Source organism: Clarias gariepinus, chromosome 26, assembly GCF_024256425.1.
Source record: "Clarias gariepinus isolate MV-2021 ecotype Netherlands chromosome 26, CGAR_prim_01v2, whole genome shotgun sequence".
In the NCBI taxonomy this organism is placed as follows: Eukaryota; Metazoa; Chordata; class Actinopteri; order Siluriformes; family Clariidae; genus Clarias; species Clarias gariepinus.
This window is the reverse complement of record NC_071125.1, coordinates 17137104-17156112: the sequence shown is the minus strand read 5'-3', so window position 1 is coordinate 17156112 and position 19009 is coordinate 17137104.

Sequence of the window (19009 nt, the reverse complement as noted above, 5' to 3'; positions counted from 1 at the left end):
CACAGTATGTGTAACAGAAATTCTGACATTAATAATGTGTACTGAGAAACCGAAATCTGGAGATTGGATTATAATATGGCCTCTGGATATGATGCACTGAGCTGATTAAGGATATTTTGTATCCCGAGTCTGTCTAAAAATGATGAGCATGCAAAGTGATGAGTGTTTGTAAATTTCGGAAGCACGGGGAAGAGCTACACAAATGGCTTGTGAGTGTTTCAATTTGTCAAGCCTAAGTTAAAACAGAATGATGGATGGAGAGATGGAGTGTGGCGTGTGTTGCAATTTTATTACAACCAACATTTATGAATAAAGACTTTTGTGGCACTTCCTTTGAATTACCATGCATACTGCAACCTCATCTCCTTTTAATTCCCTAATGTGAAGAATTCTGAGGCGAAAAATTTATATTTTATTACACACTTTCACTCCAGGTGGAAAGATTTCAGTGTGCATCCAATGAGAGAAGATGATTTGTATGTAATGATACATTAATGTATAACTGACAATAAAATGTTTTTCAAAGAAGTTAAAGTCAGAAAATATTTATTTATAGCTTTTTATAATGATATATAATTAATAATTAGGTCACATTGGTGTAAAAAAATAAATATGTCCAGGTTGAGATACATTTTATACATTGTCACATAAACAGTCATTGTTCAAAAGAGCTTAACAGGCTCTGTGCTGCTGATAAAACAGTCTGGTCTTGGACAAGCCCCTTAACCCTATCCATTCATCCATAGAAAAAAAAACGAAATACCTAGATGAAACCAACCAAGTAGGGAGAGAATGTGTAAACTTCATGCACACAGTATTCGAGACGGGAATCAAACCTGGATCCTGGAGGTACAAGGCGACAATGCTAAACACTACACCACTGTGTTGGCCCTTAAACCTATGCACATATATACTGTAATACTTAGTCACTAAGATCATAACACTCAGGGCATAATAGCAAAAATGGCTGGGCAAACAGAAAGGGTGATCCTCAGAAAGCAAAAAAAATAGCTAAACAAAAAGACCCTGGTCAGCTAACAATACTTTAGTTACAGTAATGTTTGTTAACTATTTAATGTTTTACTAGTGCATCCCATGGATGCTCAACCAGATTGGGATGTGGGGAGTTTTAAGGCTGGGATGGCACCCCTTGGGTTCTTTGCCTGAGAAAGTCCCATGTGTGGTGGGCAGTGGTGCACTGCGTGCTCTCATGCCTTTCTATTCTGGCCAGCATTTACTTTTTCTGCACTGACAGTAAATGAGACTAGGGTGCCCATGATCCTGTCAGGAGTATACTGGTATATACTTGATAATATATGTTCATGTGCTAATGTTATGTGGTGTTCATTTTATGGCTAATTAATGTGTTCCAAGATGTGTCACATTCACTGGATTTTTGCTCTATCCCATCAGAGCAAGAATGAAGCTGTTGTTTTGATCTATTTTACTTTAACCTTAAAATTGTATAAAATCAAATAGATTTTTTAAAATTAAAACAGATTTAAAGATTTCAAAAAACTTTCTCTTTGTTTCTCGGTATATCTGTAATACTGCAGTTGTATTTCCTTTAGGGCAGGATCATATATTCATGATGCTGGAAACATGCTTTAAATCCCACACATATAGCCATAGTCCCAATTTAACAAGGTTAAAATTTGTAATAAAATTACATGCCATGCATTATTTATTTTTAGTTACAAAATGAAAATGATGCAGCGTATGCCAATCATTCTCCTCACTCTGACCCAACTATAAATAAAAATGCAGTAATTAATGCCATTGATTCATCTCCATGCGGGTTCAGACTTGGAGAATTCAATTACTTTTTATCACATTTTCAAACTTCAACTTATTCTTCTGAGTGCCGTAACTTGGTTAGCTTTGAGGCTCGAGCCGAATCCAGAAGACTTCGTGTGTGATTGATGCGAATGCAGCAGGCGGGCTATTAAAAAAAAAAAAAAAAAAAAAAAGCACTGGCTTTCATATCCTCGACAACGGCAATAAAAATATTCAGAGAGCAACATCTGAGATGACTATTTTTTAAAAAGAGAGTTATTAGCATCTCCAATATACAGTACTGTGTAAACAACAGACATCAGCTAGCTGATGACAAATAGATATAATATAGAGGTAAATTTCTGTTGCCCTTTTTTATTATCAGAGATCTATGTTAATGGCTGTGTTATTAAAACCATAATGGAACTGTAATTATTTAGCTATCAGATATGATTTAAATTAAATTACTCTGTAATGATACAGGCTTCAGGGGGAGACACAGGGTCATTATTTGAAACAGCGTCTCTTCTTGTAATTATATTGCATTTGAACAACTTCTTCAACAAATAAAAAGAAATATGTCGTTAAGAGGTAAAGGAAAGGCATATAATGCTATAGTAAACATAAATTTATGCTTTATGCTTTATCATCCTGTAGTTGTTTTAAATGCTATATTGGTTCAAATGAAACTTTTTTATGAAATAGTATTCCTTGATTTTATAAGCCCAGGTTGGCACAGAGACAAAGCACTGTTGCCTTATACTGTACCTTCAGGCTTGGAGGTTTTAATCATGTGTCCGGTCTGTGCATGGTATTTCATTAGGAAAATAATGTGTATGTACTACTGTAGTTGTTTGTCTCCATCTCCTATTACTTTGTTTTTGATCCATGCATAAATTTGTATTTTTTTTACCCATTGTTACTTCTGATTCATTTTCTTTCTTTATTAATTTTCCTGTGTTAAGTAGCCTTGTGCTAAATAAAGAAATGTTGTGAATGCAATTGTTTATAAAACACAGTAAGATAAGTCTTATGTTTTATATATTGTAGTGTTTATGGCAACATCGCACAAAGGAGAAATTAAAGTGGCATAACAGTGTGGCTCCATATTTTGCCTATGGTGCTAACTGACATGCTGCTATCCTGTTTCCACAGGTTATACAACCTTACAGATTTGTATAATTGCACACTTCACTGGTTGGTCTTTTTTTTCTAAGTCACTCTGTAAGAGCATCTGCCAGACACTAAACTGTGTAAAAAAAAAAAAGTGTTGTTCTTTTTTTAAACTGTCAGTGAGGTTAAATGACATTAAATGCTTCCTGAACAGTTTGTGGCTCCTTTTAATATTTTCTATACTTTGAATTTAATCAAATAAACCCGCTCTGGATATCCAATGTGAATGCTTGAAATCCAATTAACATGAAAGTCAATCAAAAAATGTCAATTACAGTACACTTCCTGGTAAAAAAGGATTGTAATAAATACAAAAATACTTAACAAACTTTAATTGGATAATTACTGAAGTGATATGTTTGAGCTTGCATCAATTAGTTTAACCCTAACTAATGCAGTGAGTTGCTCCTGATTTCTTAAACGTCTTAAATGTCTTTTTTAAATTCTTAAATGTCAAAAGATGTATCCTGTGCTGGTGAAAACAGATGTTTGAGAGGGGTCGAATATTTGGCCTGTATCAAGCAAAGACAGCTGTGACCATAAAAAAAAGCAATTGCTAGTAAAGCTAAGGAAAACAATCACGAGATTCATTGGACACATATTGTAAAAGAGTGGTGTTGGGAGCACGAGGAATCATTTTCCAACATGAATTGGCCTGATCTTACTGTAACTCTATTGAAAAGCTTTATGGAGTCGGTTGATGCTTCCATCATTATTACAGGAGCTTGGCTTATTTTGGATAAGTTAATGTGTAATGTTAAATAGGTCTGTCAAAGCAATGCAATGACATATACTGTATATACACCATAAACAAAGCTAAAGGTGGTCAAACTAAATGTACGGTAAGAGTGGATTTTTTGTTTTCATGACCATGAACCGTTGATGTTGTGGATTATATACAGTAGATTGAAAATAATGACTATAATTCTAGATAAGGACATATATTTCTTATGGTAGTGTGTAAATATGGCATATATACTGCAACAGCTGTGTATAAAATTCTTGCTTCGTCCTCTTTTATTTGAAAAAAAGGATATTAAAGTGTGGAACTAGAGGAACATCACATGGTACATAATTAGACTTTAAGGAGTACTGTTGTACCACTGAGGCTGCACTTTGATTGTTCTTACCTCATGGAACAACAATATTTCATTTTTATAGAGAGCTATGCGTCTAAACAATGTCAGAGACTATATAAGTAAGTCTGTTTGAGATACTGAACAACTTGACAGTGCCTCTGGAGCAGAGTTTTTAAAGATTTAAGCATGCAGGTTGAACTGGTGGCAATAAACTTTCCTACATCCCTGTAAAACAGCATCAAATATTTCATAGCTACATCTAGGGTTAAAGTAGCATTTAGTTTAAAATTTGTAAATGCAATCTGACAGCCGTTAAGTTTATATAAAAAAAATGGGAGAAGAATAACTTAAAGTGGTTGTCGCACATTGATGCTTCTGAAACTTGCCAACCAGGAGAGAGAAAGAGAAAGACATACACGCATACGCTTACACAAAGTACTCATGATGGTGTCTAAATAATCTCATTATTTTATTCACAGGAGAAATCCTACGTCATTTCCTGAGTGGCAAAGTACATAGGTGTCATGTCTATCTGTTACTACATAGCCATTTGCAAGTTCTGTGGAAATCATGTGGAAACAAACCATAGAAATTATTGCCGTATAATATTGCATCTTAAAAATTTGTAATATTGTGGATTTTATTTTTATTAATAAATTAAAACTCTTATGTTTTCTATATTGTAAATTTACCTATTAAGTGAAATAATTTAAGCATTTTTTAAAATTATTTAGATAATAATGTCAAACAGCTCATGAAAATCAAAAATCCACTATCTCAAAATATTTGAATATTTCCTAAGATTGAAAAAAAAAAAAGAAATCAGTACACAAACATCTAACTTCTGAAAAGTGTTTTTATTTATGCACTTAGTATTGGGCTGGGGCTCCTTTAATAGAAATGACTCGACTGACTTCTTTTTCTCCATAGCCCAGGTAAGACACCTCTGACGTTGCCTCTAATTCAGGAGTGACTTGGTTCTAAAAATTCAACAGTCTGAGCCCATTTCCTGAAGTACATGGTGGCTCTTGATGCACTGACTTCAGCTGTACTCTACTCCTTGTAAAGCTCTCACAAGTTTTTAAATTGGCTTTTTTTAACAATCTTCTTAAGACTGTGGTCATCCCTCCTGCTCTTGAGTCATTTTCTACCACATATGAACTACTGTGGCTTACCTTCTAGTGAGGGGTGTCAATGATCTAATCGTCTTCTGGACAACTTTTGAGTCAGCAGTCCCCCCCGTGATTGAGGTTCCACATACTTCAAATGTAATATTCTAGATATATTTTGAGATATCTGATGAGCTGTAAGCCATAATCAGCAACATTTAAAAAAAGAAAGGCTTCCAATTTTTTTTATTTTACACGTAATTAATCTAAAATATTTAACTTTTTGACCACATTCCAGTGATTAAACATCCTCAAAGGGAAATGTAAGACAAAGTGACAAAATCCTGTCAACATTCATCATGAACATACGGTATATAAAAAGCCAACACTATTGGTTAAAATAAAAATCCGGATGACAATTTTTATATCATTTAATTTCAGACTGTCATGAGCACCTGTCAGCATAACATCAATAGAAATTAGGTGATACCTCTGGTGCATAAACCATATTATCATTTTCAATATTCAAGCAGTGACTGGCTAATAACTGTTTTAAAAAGTGTTGATCAAGCTCAAATAATAGCAGCTTTGACAATGGTGTCTGTAAAACATATCCTAATACCTGTTCTCATGCATCTCATAATAGGTAATCTACTGTATATTAGCAGGTATTTCTAGATAGTCTAGATAAGGGCATATATTTACAATATTATTTATAACTATCTTTAAACGACGACTCAAGACGCATCTGTTTCTCCAGTACTTGGACTAAACCCCCCCCCCCAAAAAAAAAAAAAAAAAAAAAAACTTCAGATGTGTTGGACTAATGGTACTTAGTTATTAACCTAGTTTACCCAGTGTAAGTATGTATCCAATGTTGTAAACATTAAAGCACTTTTTGTAAGTCGCTCTGGATAAGAGCGTCTGCCAAATGCCTAAATGTAAATGTAAATGTAAATGTAAATTTATTATGGAAGTGTGTAAATATGGCATATACTCTATACTGCAACAGCTGTGTATAAAAATTCATCCCCTTTTATAAAAAAAAGGCATATTAAACTGTGGAAGTAGAGGAACATCACATGGTACATAATCAGACATTAAGGAGTACTGTTGTACCACTGAAGTTTGTTCCGATGCACAGTGAGCCTCCTGAACAAAGTGACCAAAATGGGAAAAATTCATTTGTCATGATCATTAAGAAAGAGAAGAGAAATTCAGAGAATGTGTTCTAAGCATATTACATTTTTTATTTTATTTTTTTTTTTTGGGGGGGGGGGGGGGGGGGGTATTGTTCAACATTTATCAAAGTTTAAAATGGGTGGTGTTGCCCTAAATAGGACGTAAAGTCAATTGGTACAGGATGAGAATAAAAACCATAGCAGCGTTGAGAGCAAATGTTTCAGGTGGGCACTAAAGTCTTGGCACTAATAAATGGCATCTGTGACTACACCCACCCTGAACTTGGCAAATAAAGCCATTTTCCGAGCATGTTGCCAAGCTATTTTAACTTGCAGCCTGGGTCTAATAACAAGAACTGTCTTTATTTTATCAGTTAATACATATTTGTCTACTTATATTTTTCAAAGCACATTAATATTTTATAGTTGAATTCTACAATTACACAATACATTTAATATTATTTACAAGTATATTAATGTTAAAATAGAAAATCTTGTTTCCACAATATACATAGCTAAATCATAAATTGACATATTGTGTTTTTTATATTTATAAATTAAATTGATACAGTACTACATTTGCAAATATCAAATAGCTATAACACCAGCAAAGTGACACCCAAGCCCTACCCATACCTAAAGGAATCAAAGGCCAGCCTGTGTAGTTGGATTCCACGGAAAAGCCAATGAAGAGCATATCACTGAGAAATCCCATGCCGCCCATGATAGAAGGGCACCAAAACACCCACCAGCCTGCCATGCATGGGGCCCAGCAGGCAATAAGCCCATAGCTGCCAACCCTGCCTCCAAACTCCCCTGATCCTAATCCAGTTGAGCACCCATGAGATACACCAGAAAAAAGTGTACAGTATACCAATGAAAGCCTCATCCCACAACCACAACACCCAAAGCATCCACTGCCAATGTCCCAGTGCCAATGTCCCAGTGCCAGAGACCACAGCACACACCGAGAGGTCTCTAGAGTCATTTTCCAAGAGACTGAAAACTGTCTAGAAGGCATAGGGGAACATACACAATACTGGGCATAATTGTTATGTTATGGCTGATCACTGTATATTTAGCACTAGACACACGCCAGCACGCTAGCAGAAGCTTGTAGCCATAAGTGTGGTGTGCTACAGTAGGTTGGCATTAGTAATGATGTAGTGGCAAATCAAAATTAAAGAGTTTTATTATCTAGTGATTTTTTTGTGTACAGATATAAATATATGAGTTGGCCTTACCGGTTTTAGTGAATTAAACTGGGAGCACGATAATAGGAAATGGCTGTCCTGTGAAGCTGTCCCCATGGTGAATAATCCTTATTTTAGAAAAATCTCAATAAGACAAAGAGTTCCCAGTCTGAAACAGCTCTAAGACAAAATGGCCCAGCATCTTTTCCAGGTTCCCTTTAAAGGAGGTCAACCAATCCTGCTGCGTTATCAAGATTCCCCTTGTGATTTGAAGGTGCAGTCTAACAAGAGTATAATGCAGAACAAAAAGACCATATCTGACCATATCGTGGTTGTTGTTTTTTTTATATGCTTTACATAGTATATTTGGATCAAAGGTGTATAAGACTCATTTTGTCATCCTTACAAACAAACCCAACTTATGTGCGCGCTTCCGGAACGGAATTTGTTCATAAGTCGGGGACTAACTTTAATAATTGTTTTATTTCGTTATTAATTCATTAATTTTTCTGCCAAGCTTTTGTAAGTATGTGCTTATCATAGCATCATACTCTTGTCCTTGCTTGGCAGGAATGGAACCCAATATGGTCTTTTGCTTTAGTCCATCCACCGCAAGTTTTGATTGTTTGTTATTGCTGAAATCTTTTCAAGCTTAGCTCAGTTGTGGCGGCTGGAACCAATCTGTCCATTATGCTCTGACGTCTCTAATCAACAGGCCCACAGAACTGTTGCTCACTGAAAATATTTTGCTTGTCACACCGTGCTGTGTAAACATTAGATTCTATTGTGCGTGAAAATCTCAGGACAGTTAAAATCACAGAGATTACAATTTTCACAGTCTTATGTTTGATGTGATGTAATGTTAATTTTTGATTGGCGGACATGTGATTGTTAGCTTGGTATTGATCATCCTAATAAAGTGGACAGTGAGTGTATATACAATATTAGAGTGCTTCCCTAACTACCCCTATAGAGTAGCTGCCAATGAACACTTTGCTCCATGCTACAAACTGCAATTATGCACTTTATATTTAAAAAGAAACGTGAATGTACATATGTATATGTATATATGTATGTTTATTTATGAAATAAACATTAAGATAGTAAAGATTTAAAAAAAAAAAGCATAAATATGCCAGGCTAAACAAGTCATTTGTACAGATAACAATTTACAAAAATAATTTGAGAGTTAGTGTTCCTCTTGTTCTTGGTAGCTCCACAGTTTAGGACTCATTGATTACTGTAATTTGGATAATAATCATAACTTAATTTTACATTATACCTTTTTTATTCTTAGCCAAGGTGTTTAATACTGAGTTCACACTCTTTGGGTGTCAGTGACTTGTTCACAGTCGGAGAAACTTGGTGAGAGTTTACACACATCCAACACAACAGGGAGAAAGTGGCAGGAGTCTAATAAGATTTTTTTTTTTTGGTAAATCTTTTTTCCCTACATTACAAAAGAGCAGTTCTGAAGTAGATTTGCTCTTTTTTTTTTTTTTTTTACTTGTCTAAAAGTGAAAAGGTTCATTGAACCATGTGGTTTAAATGTACAAATGTACACCTTGCTAGTACTGGGTGGAACACTTTGTCTTCAGAACTGCTTTAATTATTTTATGGCATAGATTCAATAGAGTCTCCACATCTATAATGCGTATCTCTCATTTCACCACATCCTAGTGGTGCTCTATTGGAGAGAGATCTGGGCCCACATTCACAAAGCTTCTTAGAATTTTCTCAGAGAGGTTCTTTCTTAGCTTAAAAAGTCCTAGCTGGTAGTTCTAGACTAAGAGTGATTAAGGAAAGTTCACAAACCTTCATCTCAGTGAGGAGGTGTGGTTGACCCCGTTGCTAGTGATGATGCAGCAATTCAAGGACTGACTGGCTGCTAAAAATTTGTAAAGGTCTTAAAATGCGCTCTTTGTAAAAATGAAAAGTGACAGTGACAGTGAAATCATAATGTTTGTATATAAAGAAATTGTACAATCATGACTACAGGCTACTTTATACAATTTTTTATAGGCTAAATATTTTAAAGTTAATTAAAACAGACAAATGTTGAAAATTTGCCTACTTTTAAAGCAACCAATTTTTTTACGTAGTAGTTATTACATTTAAATTCTTGCATTTATTTACCATACTGATTTTATTCCTTGTAATCCATTTCAGACTTATGGGAGCAAAATGGCTCAGATTTTACTAATTTACATTTACACTAATTTACATTGCAAGACAGTCTATTTAGGTTACACTTTGTATGGTATGTAGTCAACAATCCAAGAAAGATGGAGGGAAGTAAGAGAATAAGAAAACCAAATTGAACAGGAGAGCAGTGTTTACTTTATGTTTAGTGTTTGTAGAATATTTCTTCTTTCCGACATTTTGTCCTCTGCTATAGAAACTCTTAAGCCTCTTAAGTCCTCCGCTTTACTCTCAACAAATTTTTACCTTAGGAGCTGTTTTTATAGCAAAGATATTTCGTGAATCATTTTTATCTTTACTAAGATTTAGTGCCAAATTTAAGGGGAAATTTTTTTTAAAATGTCATAATTCTAAGAATTTTCTTAGAAAATTCCGTCACTAGGAGCAACTTTTAGGCTTAAGAAGCTTTGTAAATACGGGCCCAGGTGACTGTGGGGGCTATTTGAGTATAGTGAACTCATTGTCATGTTCAAGAAACCAGTTTGCGACGATTTAACATGGCATGTTATCTTGTGGTCATAAAGAAATGCGACCCCCCAAAAATCCCCCAGTATATATAAGATGGGTCCATGCTTTCATGATGTTTTAGACAACTTTCTAATCAGAAACAGAGACTTAGGCAATCCATTTTCCAATCTTCCATTGTCCAATTTTGGTGAGCCCATGCAAATTGCAATTTCAGTTTCCTGTTCCTAGCTGACAGAAGTGACACCTGATAGAAGGTCTTCTGCTGCTGTAGCCCATCTCCTTCAAGGTTTCACATACTGCACATTCAAAGATGCTCTTCAGCATATGTCTGGTGTAACGAGATGCTATTTGAGTTACTCTTGCCTTTCTATTAGCTTGAATTTTCTTCTAAACTCTGGCATCTACAAGGCGTTTCTAAGCACTCAATGGATATTTTTCCTCTTTAGACTATTTTGTATAAACCCTAGAGATGCTTGTGTGAGAAAATCCCAGTAGATATGCAGTTTCAAAAAATGCTCAGCCTAGCCCGTACCATGTTCAAAGTAATTTAAAAGCACCTTTCTTCCCAATTCTGATGCTCGGTTTGAACTTCAATAGATCGTCCTGCGCATGTCTACATGCCTAAAGGCATTGAGTTGCTACAGTACAATTTGGTTGACTGATTAGATATTTGTGTTAAAAAGCAGTTCAACAGGTGTACCCAATTAATTGTCCAATGAGTGTATGATGCAAGCACATTCATTTATACACTACAGTTAAAAACAGTGTATACACACCATACATTACGATTCATTCAATTCATTTAAAGGATTCTTCAGCACGTTTACACTTACATAATAAATGAGAATCAGATTTTTGTTTTAAGAAACTAAAAAGAAGAGGGAAAGAAAGAAAAAAGACAAATATTTATATTTGCTGTTAGCATAAGTAATAAAAGAAAGTAAATTGCACAATGATGATTAGAACTATAAATGGTTTAAAAGCATTAGGCATCACTAGCACTTTTAATAAAACTACTGTATGAGAAAAATAAAACCACTTTGGGACATGCTATTATTGGAAAATAATCAAATTTGGGTGGCAAGAATAATATCACTTTGGCATTGATAATGTTTCTTGGAAGAAAATGCCTTGTCATGTGTTATTCCTTAGTTGCTATACAAATGTGTGGGAGTGTGTGTGTGTGTGTGTGTGTGTGTGGGAAGGACCCAAGAAACAGTCGACATTTGCTAGTTTTATTTTTCTTTTCCTTCTTTCGCCTGCAAGCATGTTCTGCTTGCAAATTTTACAGAAAATTAAACTACCAAAAACTCCAAACCACTCAAGTTCAAGTTGGAGATGAGTGTGTTGTGTTCGTGTCAGCACTGTCTCTTTATGTCTGGCTCACAGAAACAGTCAAAGAACACAAATAGGTTGGAGGTAATCACACACAGGTAAGAATCACACATTATCTGCTTGTTCATCGTCTCTTTTCATTTATAGCTGACATTTTCATTCAATATTAAGTACTGGCACTTACACAAGAGGCACTTTCTATATGTGCGAGTGTGAAAGTGTGTGTGAGGAAAAGGTTTCACAAGGCACTTATCCCCTCTCCCAACCTGCAGCATTTTAGTGTTCTTGATGCATGTCTTGTTGTGTCAGATTTTTCCTTCTCAAGAGGTTTTCCTCAAAATAAAGGTCAGGAAAAGAAAGCTTACGAAATGAAATGGACAGATCTTAGCCGTGGGCTCGCCTTTAGTCCCATGCACATCGTTCACACACACACACGCACGCACGCACGCACACACACACACACACACACACACAGTTCTCATTCGTCCCGGAGTGTGTGTGTGTGTTTGTATGTGTGTGTGTGTGTGTGTGTGTGTGTGTGTGTGTGTGTGTATGAAAAAAATTCGTGTGATTTTCCATGTTGGTGAGCATGACTAACCTGAGGCTTCAACACTGCCGAATATTAACAAGCGCATCTGTGTGAAATGCCACAAACATTCTAACTTAAGGTTAATCAGTTATTAAATTTAAAACTATTTATATATTTTTTTCATAGCACATTTATAACCCATACACGTAAAGTGGCAAGAAAGAAAGAAAGGAAGAAATCTTTTTAAAAAGTATGAAATTTAAAAGTACAGGATTAAAGACTAATTTAAACAACAAAATGAAAGCTCATAATAATAATCAAAAGGTAGGGATAAACAAACAAAACAAAAAAATGCAAAAATAAAAGCTGAAGGAAATTTAAAAAATTTAGTGGCTTGGGTAATTTTTAAATCTCAGGTTCACTTCATGCGCTGCAGTGTTCCTCCTGTGAGAAGTCTTTGTAGTCTATTGTTTTTAAAAAGTTGTTTTACTTGTAAAAGCAACAACAATATGATTTATTTATTTATTAAAGTTCAGAATTTTGTGTGTCCTTTTACACCTGTAGCTTTAACAGCACACAATGTAGTGGCAAATCTATGTTTGAAAAATTATTTCTCAAGGAAATCACTCCTAGATGGCCAACAATCCTCAAAGTAACACAATTTTGGTCCTACAGTACTTTTAGGAGTAGGAATAAGAGTAATTAATAAACATTCTTAAAATGGGGAATTGCTCCCAAAAGTTTAATGGAGACCTTTTTTTTATGTAACTGGTCCATTAATGAACATTTGCTGTAAAGATGCAGCTTAAAACAGTGACACAGCCCAAAGTGACAGAAATCATAAATTCACAGATCTCTTTCATTATTCACACACCACAGTTTCATTGCAGTGTGAAATCAACAAAAACAAGCTGAATTTTACGTTTAATTATTTGAATGTACACAACTTTTTATTTTAAATTCCCCATTATGCAGCACTTCATCACTTCATTAACATGGTGTACCCACATTTTTCACACTCCTCAGGGGTACGTGCAGTTGACAGGCGGCATTAATGCTTTCGCAAATTGCAGTCCACTCTTCATCTTCAGAGGTAAGAGTAGGACAGAATTCGACTTTTATTGTTCCTTTACATTTTACTACCTCCTCTGCAAGCACAATGCTCTCATCCTCTCTCTAATTTTACTTTCTTTTCAAAATCATTTAATCATATTATGACAGTCCCACACAGCTCTATCATAAAAATGGAAACAGTTGTGATTGGAGCAGACTGATAAGGATAACATCATGCAGCCAAGTCAGACGTCTACAATGTGCAGCTACTTTATCTACTTTACAGCGCACAGTGTTGTAAAAAGTGACGTCATGCACTTTTCTTGGAGCAGTCCTACGCCTGGCTAAAAAATCGAGTCGGAAGCTTACTAAACAACTTTTATATCCTACATTGAGGCCAAAATAAACCTGAATGAGACAGTTAGTTAATATGGGCCCTGGAACATACTGTATCTACACCATAAAAGGAAGAAAAAAAAAATCCATGAATGTGATAATCTGGTTATTCAGTACATTCAGGTTAGACAGCTGATTTAATTTTATTGTGACATAATGCTGCTAAGCCTAGACCAACTGTAGAAACCCCAAATCATAACACTGCCTCCAGAGGCTTGAGCAGTGGCCACTATGCATGATGGGTAAATTGCTTGATGTGCTTCCTATCTTATGCTAATGCACCCATCACTCTGGAATAGGGACAGTCTAAGGTCATCAGACTACATGAATTTCTTTATAATCCCAAGCGAATTGAAGCCTTTTTTTATTCATCCAACGAACAAGTGTTTTTTTTTTATTTTAAATTTTTTTATGGTTACACAGCTGATTAGTCCCAATCCTTCTTATCACAGTTCTTATTACAATTTGTGTGTGGAATTGTTCTTACTTTTGTTTTTAAATATAGTTGTGGTTCCAAATGTCATTTCTTTTTACAGTGCAACTTCACCAAGTATTTAAGTGACGTTCATGTTTTTTTTTAATTTTTATGAATTGATTATTTAGCACCATCCATTCTGATTGAATAGTTTGTTGATAACTCAAGTTTATCATCTCTCATTCTCTCTCCTGTTAATCCTTACAGTGATGCAGGAGACCATGAGCCTATCCCAGGTGACTTGGAGCACTACAGTACAGTAGGTGGGGTACACAATGAATGGGGTGTGAAGCACAATCACACACACACTCACTCACTCCCTCCAACACTGTGAGCAAGCCTAATCTAGTCTTTAGACTGTGGGGGGAAACCAGGGTATAAAAAACCCCACCAAGCAAACTTCATGCACAGAGACCCAAAAGCCAGACTCAAACCCTTCACCCTGGAGGTGCCATACAAACTCAATTCCAGTTATTTCAAAACTCTTTCATTGTTTTCTGTGCTTGCTGCAGGCCAATAATTTGGCCCTTCTAAAATCACAACTTTCTCTGCTAGGCAGTGTATGTAGCAGTTATGTGAGATTCTGACCTTGGACTTTTATCTTGTGCAATGTCTGCTTGCACAAGGAGCAATGTTAGGTCTATTGCTATCTGACAATTTGATGTAACAATATGTCATGTTGAAATTAATGTTTTGGGCCTTAAACACAAACACACAAAAATAAATAAATAAATAAATAAATAAATAACACTTAAAACATATTAATAAATTGTCATGTAACAATAATAATATTATTATTTAAATTATTGTTAAAGTTAGAATAATAATCATAACAATAATAAAATTATTATTATTATTATTATTATTATTATTATTATTATTATTATTAATTGAAGAAGCAGGTAAATCTAAAAAGGTATAAAATCTAAAGGTACAGTAACATCTAATTTTAAGACTTCTCATCTAGGGTTAAACACTTATAAACAACCGATCAATACATATTTTTTACAAAAAAGGAAGTAAAAAACATTTGCCATTAATTAATTTAAAAAAGACATAAAATTTAAAAAACGATGACAATCTCATTAAAATGTTTGATAAAATAGCCTACACCCTATACACACTTTATAAATTTATGATATCAACCTTAGTAAGTATGGACAAGTAATTGTCATGGATATAAAAAAAAAAAAAAAGCGCCAAATAATAACGTGCTGGATCAAGAACCATTAACATAATAAGTTATCAACAACAAAAGAGGAGGCAGGTCTTGGCATGACAGCAGAAGCATGGGCTAGGATGTGGGAATGGCATTAGCATAAAAACCGAGGACAAACAAATAACTAAACAAAGCAGAATAGAAAAAAAAATAAGAACCATGAACTGAACAGATGCAAAACAAAAAACTAACTAAAACACAAGCTTTAAATAGATTAACCAATAGGAATGTAAAAAGGAACAAGTGAAACAATCAAGCTCACATAACCTGTGAGGTGTAGAGGATGCTGGGAACTGAAGTCTGGTCAGCATAAAAGTCTCCAAATCAAAGCAAAGCCACACAAAACTAAAAAAATAAAAATAAATTAGAGGGAAACCATGGCAGTTTTCCAAATTAAGCAGAATTTGCAGAGATTAATTTGATTATCACAGTTAGATAGATAGATAGATAGATAGATAGATAGATAGATAGATAGATAGATAGTATATTACATTTTGTTTTAAAACGCCTCCAGTGCTTATATCACTTTAGCACTGTTATTCCAGCCATGAAAATATAAACCAATTCCAGTAAAATTAATTAATTAGTATGTATTTATGTAGGTGGTTTTTTTTTATTATTTTTTTTACATTGAGCAAGTAATTTATTTTAAAGTAGATTATTATTAAATTTGCCGTATAACTTTTCATTGAATCATTTTCACATAACATTTTGATAAAAATTTTGTTATGGTGTCAGACAGCTATACAAGTACAGCAAAAGTTTCAATAAATTCTGTCCAGTAGTTAATTTAAGACACGCCCAAACCTGCAAGTTCTAATCTGGTCTTTCTAATCATTTAATTGCTCATCACTTCATTTCTTCTCAACAATTTGATTTCATTTATGGTGCAGTTTATACTCCAGGCAAGTACCACAGTAGTGCTTTAGTTTTACTTAATTCTGTCTAATCAGTTTTGCATGATGCTGTAAGAAATCTTGTTTTACAGATATGCATAGAGAAAGACATTTCTAGAGAATTTTTTTTGAGAAGGGTCTTTCAATGTATGAAACATAAATATATTATTAAAAGAGTGAGTTCTGACCAATGTACACACAAAACCTTTCTTTTTTTAATATAGATATCATGCCATTTCATGGGAGCCACAGTTCTCAAATATTATAAATATAATGATCAGGGTTGGGATGCAGGTTGAGGTCAATAAACTTTAATTATAAAGCACAGGCAAACAAAACAAATGAATGCAGCAAAAGTACAAAAAATTATAAACAGACAGGTCAGATGATCAGAGAACAATAACACTGGGGAAAAGTAATTTCTGATTATTGAACAGGTTCAGGGTAAATTTTCAGATGAACTGATGAAATGACACATGGCTGGTTTACAATTAGCGAATGAACCAAAAAGCTACTGTGTGGTTAGAAGATATAATTACAGACAGGTGATGGAGTTCAGGAGTCAGGTGAAGAAGATGGTGCATGCTGGCAACTAGAGTTCTTTACGGCCATGTTTGTAATTAGTGTTGGGTTCTAGAAACTGTAGGTTAGGCAGATCCCAGCCTGTTCATAAAAAAACAAAAAAAAAAAAAAAAACATGATAGTATGAAAAAATAAGTACCTAAGAATTATTCAGATCTCTTAAAACACACTTTTATGCTGGTATACTACTTTAAATACCTTATTTAAAGATACATACGGTATCTCCTATATTTATTGTACAAAGTATTAGTATTTCAACAGTGACCCCATTGCTCAGACTGTTTGCGTCATGCATGTTGAATCTGTTATACAAGATTTGCCCAAGTAGTCATTCTTCAATTTCTAACCTCGCTTTAATGCTTGTTTAGCACACATTTTCTCTGTAATTAACACCTCCTCCCCCTCACTTCCTTATTCAATTTGCAATGACAGGCTGCTGTAGCTGTTGTTTTTAATTGCCCCCATGGTGCTGCTTTACCGATGTTAATTGCGTTCCGTGTGCACTGTGATGCTGTAGCAATATCCCCAAGTGTGGCCAAGCTTAGAAGTACAAAAGGAACAACACTGCAACATTACCAAGCATGAGCGTGCTTCTCCTGTTCTTATGAGTAATTTGGTTTTAAATTCATCCCATATTAAGATTTAACACTTCTCAGGAGGAAACTGGAACATTATGATCACAGCTAGATTGCACAGAATATTATTATACACATTTACATACAGTACACTGCATCATGTATTTACACAGTAGACAACCACATCAAATTCATCACAGGTGCTTGATGACTGTCTTTGTTCTAGGAGCTACTCTAGGGCAATCATTTTTTTCACTATTTTGGAAGATGTGTTTTATCAGTAGGGAGTTTGGGGTGTCTCGTGTGCTGTCTCCAAATCTGGATTCAGGCCTCTGCTCCTCTTGACAAGCTGTAAGCTTAGCCAGTTTTTAAAACCCTTGAGGATGTCCATCCACAACCATTCAATGTGTCTGTGTTCTGTTTGGTTGTTTGTGAGATGAACTACAGTATTACCCGAGTGTCTTTTTCAAAGCCAGACATAGTATTCTACAGCCCAATGCATGGAAACATACAGACACTGGACATCAGTAAATGCCTCCATCATACCTCAGATTAGGGTAAAAGTGATGTCCTTGCAAAAAATTTGATCTCAGTAAATTTAACTAGGACATGGTTGTTGGTGCTCACCAAGTTGGTTGGAGTATTTTACAAACTACAGATCCCACGTGTCTTTAAACTTTAGAGTTCATTGTGAAACATTGTGAAAATCAAACAAAAAAAAAAAACATCAAGCAAGCAGCAGGGAGTTACGCAGACACTAAACAAATCACTCTATACAACCCTGGTGAGCAGAAAAGCAATTTAGAATACATGGGACAATATATTTACACAGAATAACTCTGTACAGTGCTTTTAAACAGTAGACATTACCACAAAGCAGGTTTACAAACTTAAAACTTATAGATATAAATTATAGAAAATGTAAGGGAAAAAACTATCAAATATAATAATCAGTTTTTCCCAGATGACCAAGCGGTACGCAATGGTGGCAAGACAAAAACTCACTGAGATGACAATAATAAAAAACCTTAAAAGCAAACAGCCTGATTTTGATTATATCAGACAGTGTGCCCATAAATAAGTTCCTGCTGTATCTGTGCTCCATAAGGTTGAACATTCAACATAAATTGGAAGGCAATACAAAGTCCACCTTCAGCAGTGGAGGCTTGGGAGCAAAACTGGGAATTTCAGTCCTATTTCACAAGCCATTAAAGAAAGTCATAACCTGAGTCCAAGACCACCTTCATGGTTATCAAGTGGAACCATCTTCAGTCACCACATGCATCCCAAGCAGAAGAGGTACATACAGTATGGGGTAGTACTCAGAGGCAGAAACCTCATCTGTTTTACTATAGAGAAAAAACCTTAGTATTATTGTTTGGCACTTAACCAAATGCTCCAGATTAGACTGTCTGTCTGTCTGTACAGTATGTCTGTCTATGTATCTATGTATCTATCTATCTATCTATCTACCTAGCTAGCTAGCTATCTAGCTAGCTATGTTTAGCCTTCATTCAAATGAGATAACAGAATTGAATTAGTATGGAAAACATTTAAAAATACAATACAATGTAGGCTTATCAGCCTGAACTATGAAAATACACATTTTCTGAATCAAATAAAAGGAATATTCCCTTAAGGACATTTTTCATAAGCAATAAGCACTCAAGTCCTACTCAGGTGTACAGTATGTCTTTTAACATTCAGTAAGTTGTTCTCAAATCCATTTCACTGCCATTCATCAAAAGAAAATTATTGAATGTTCACC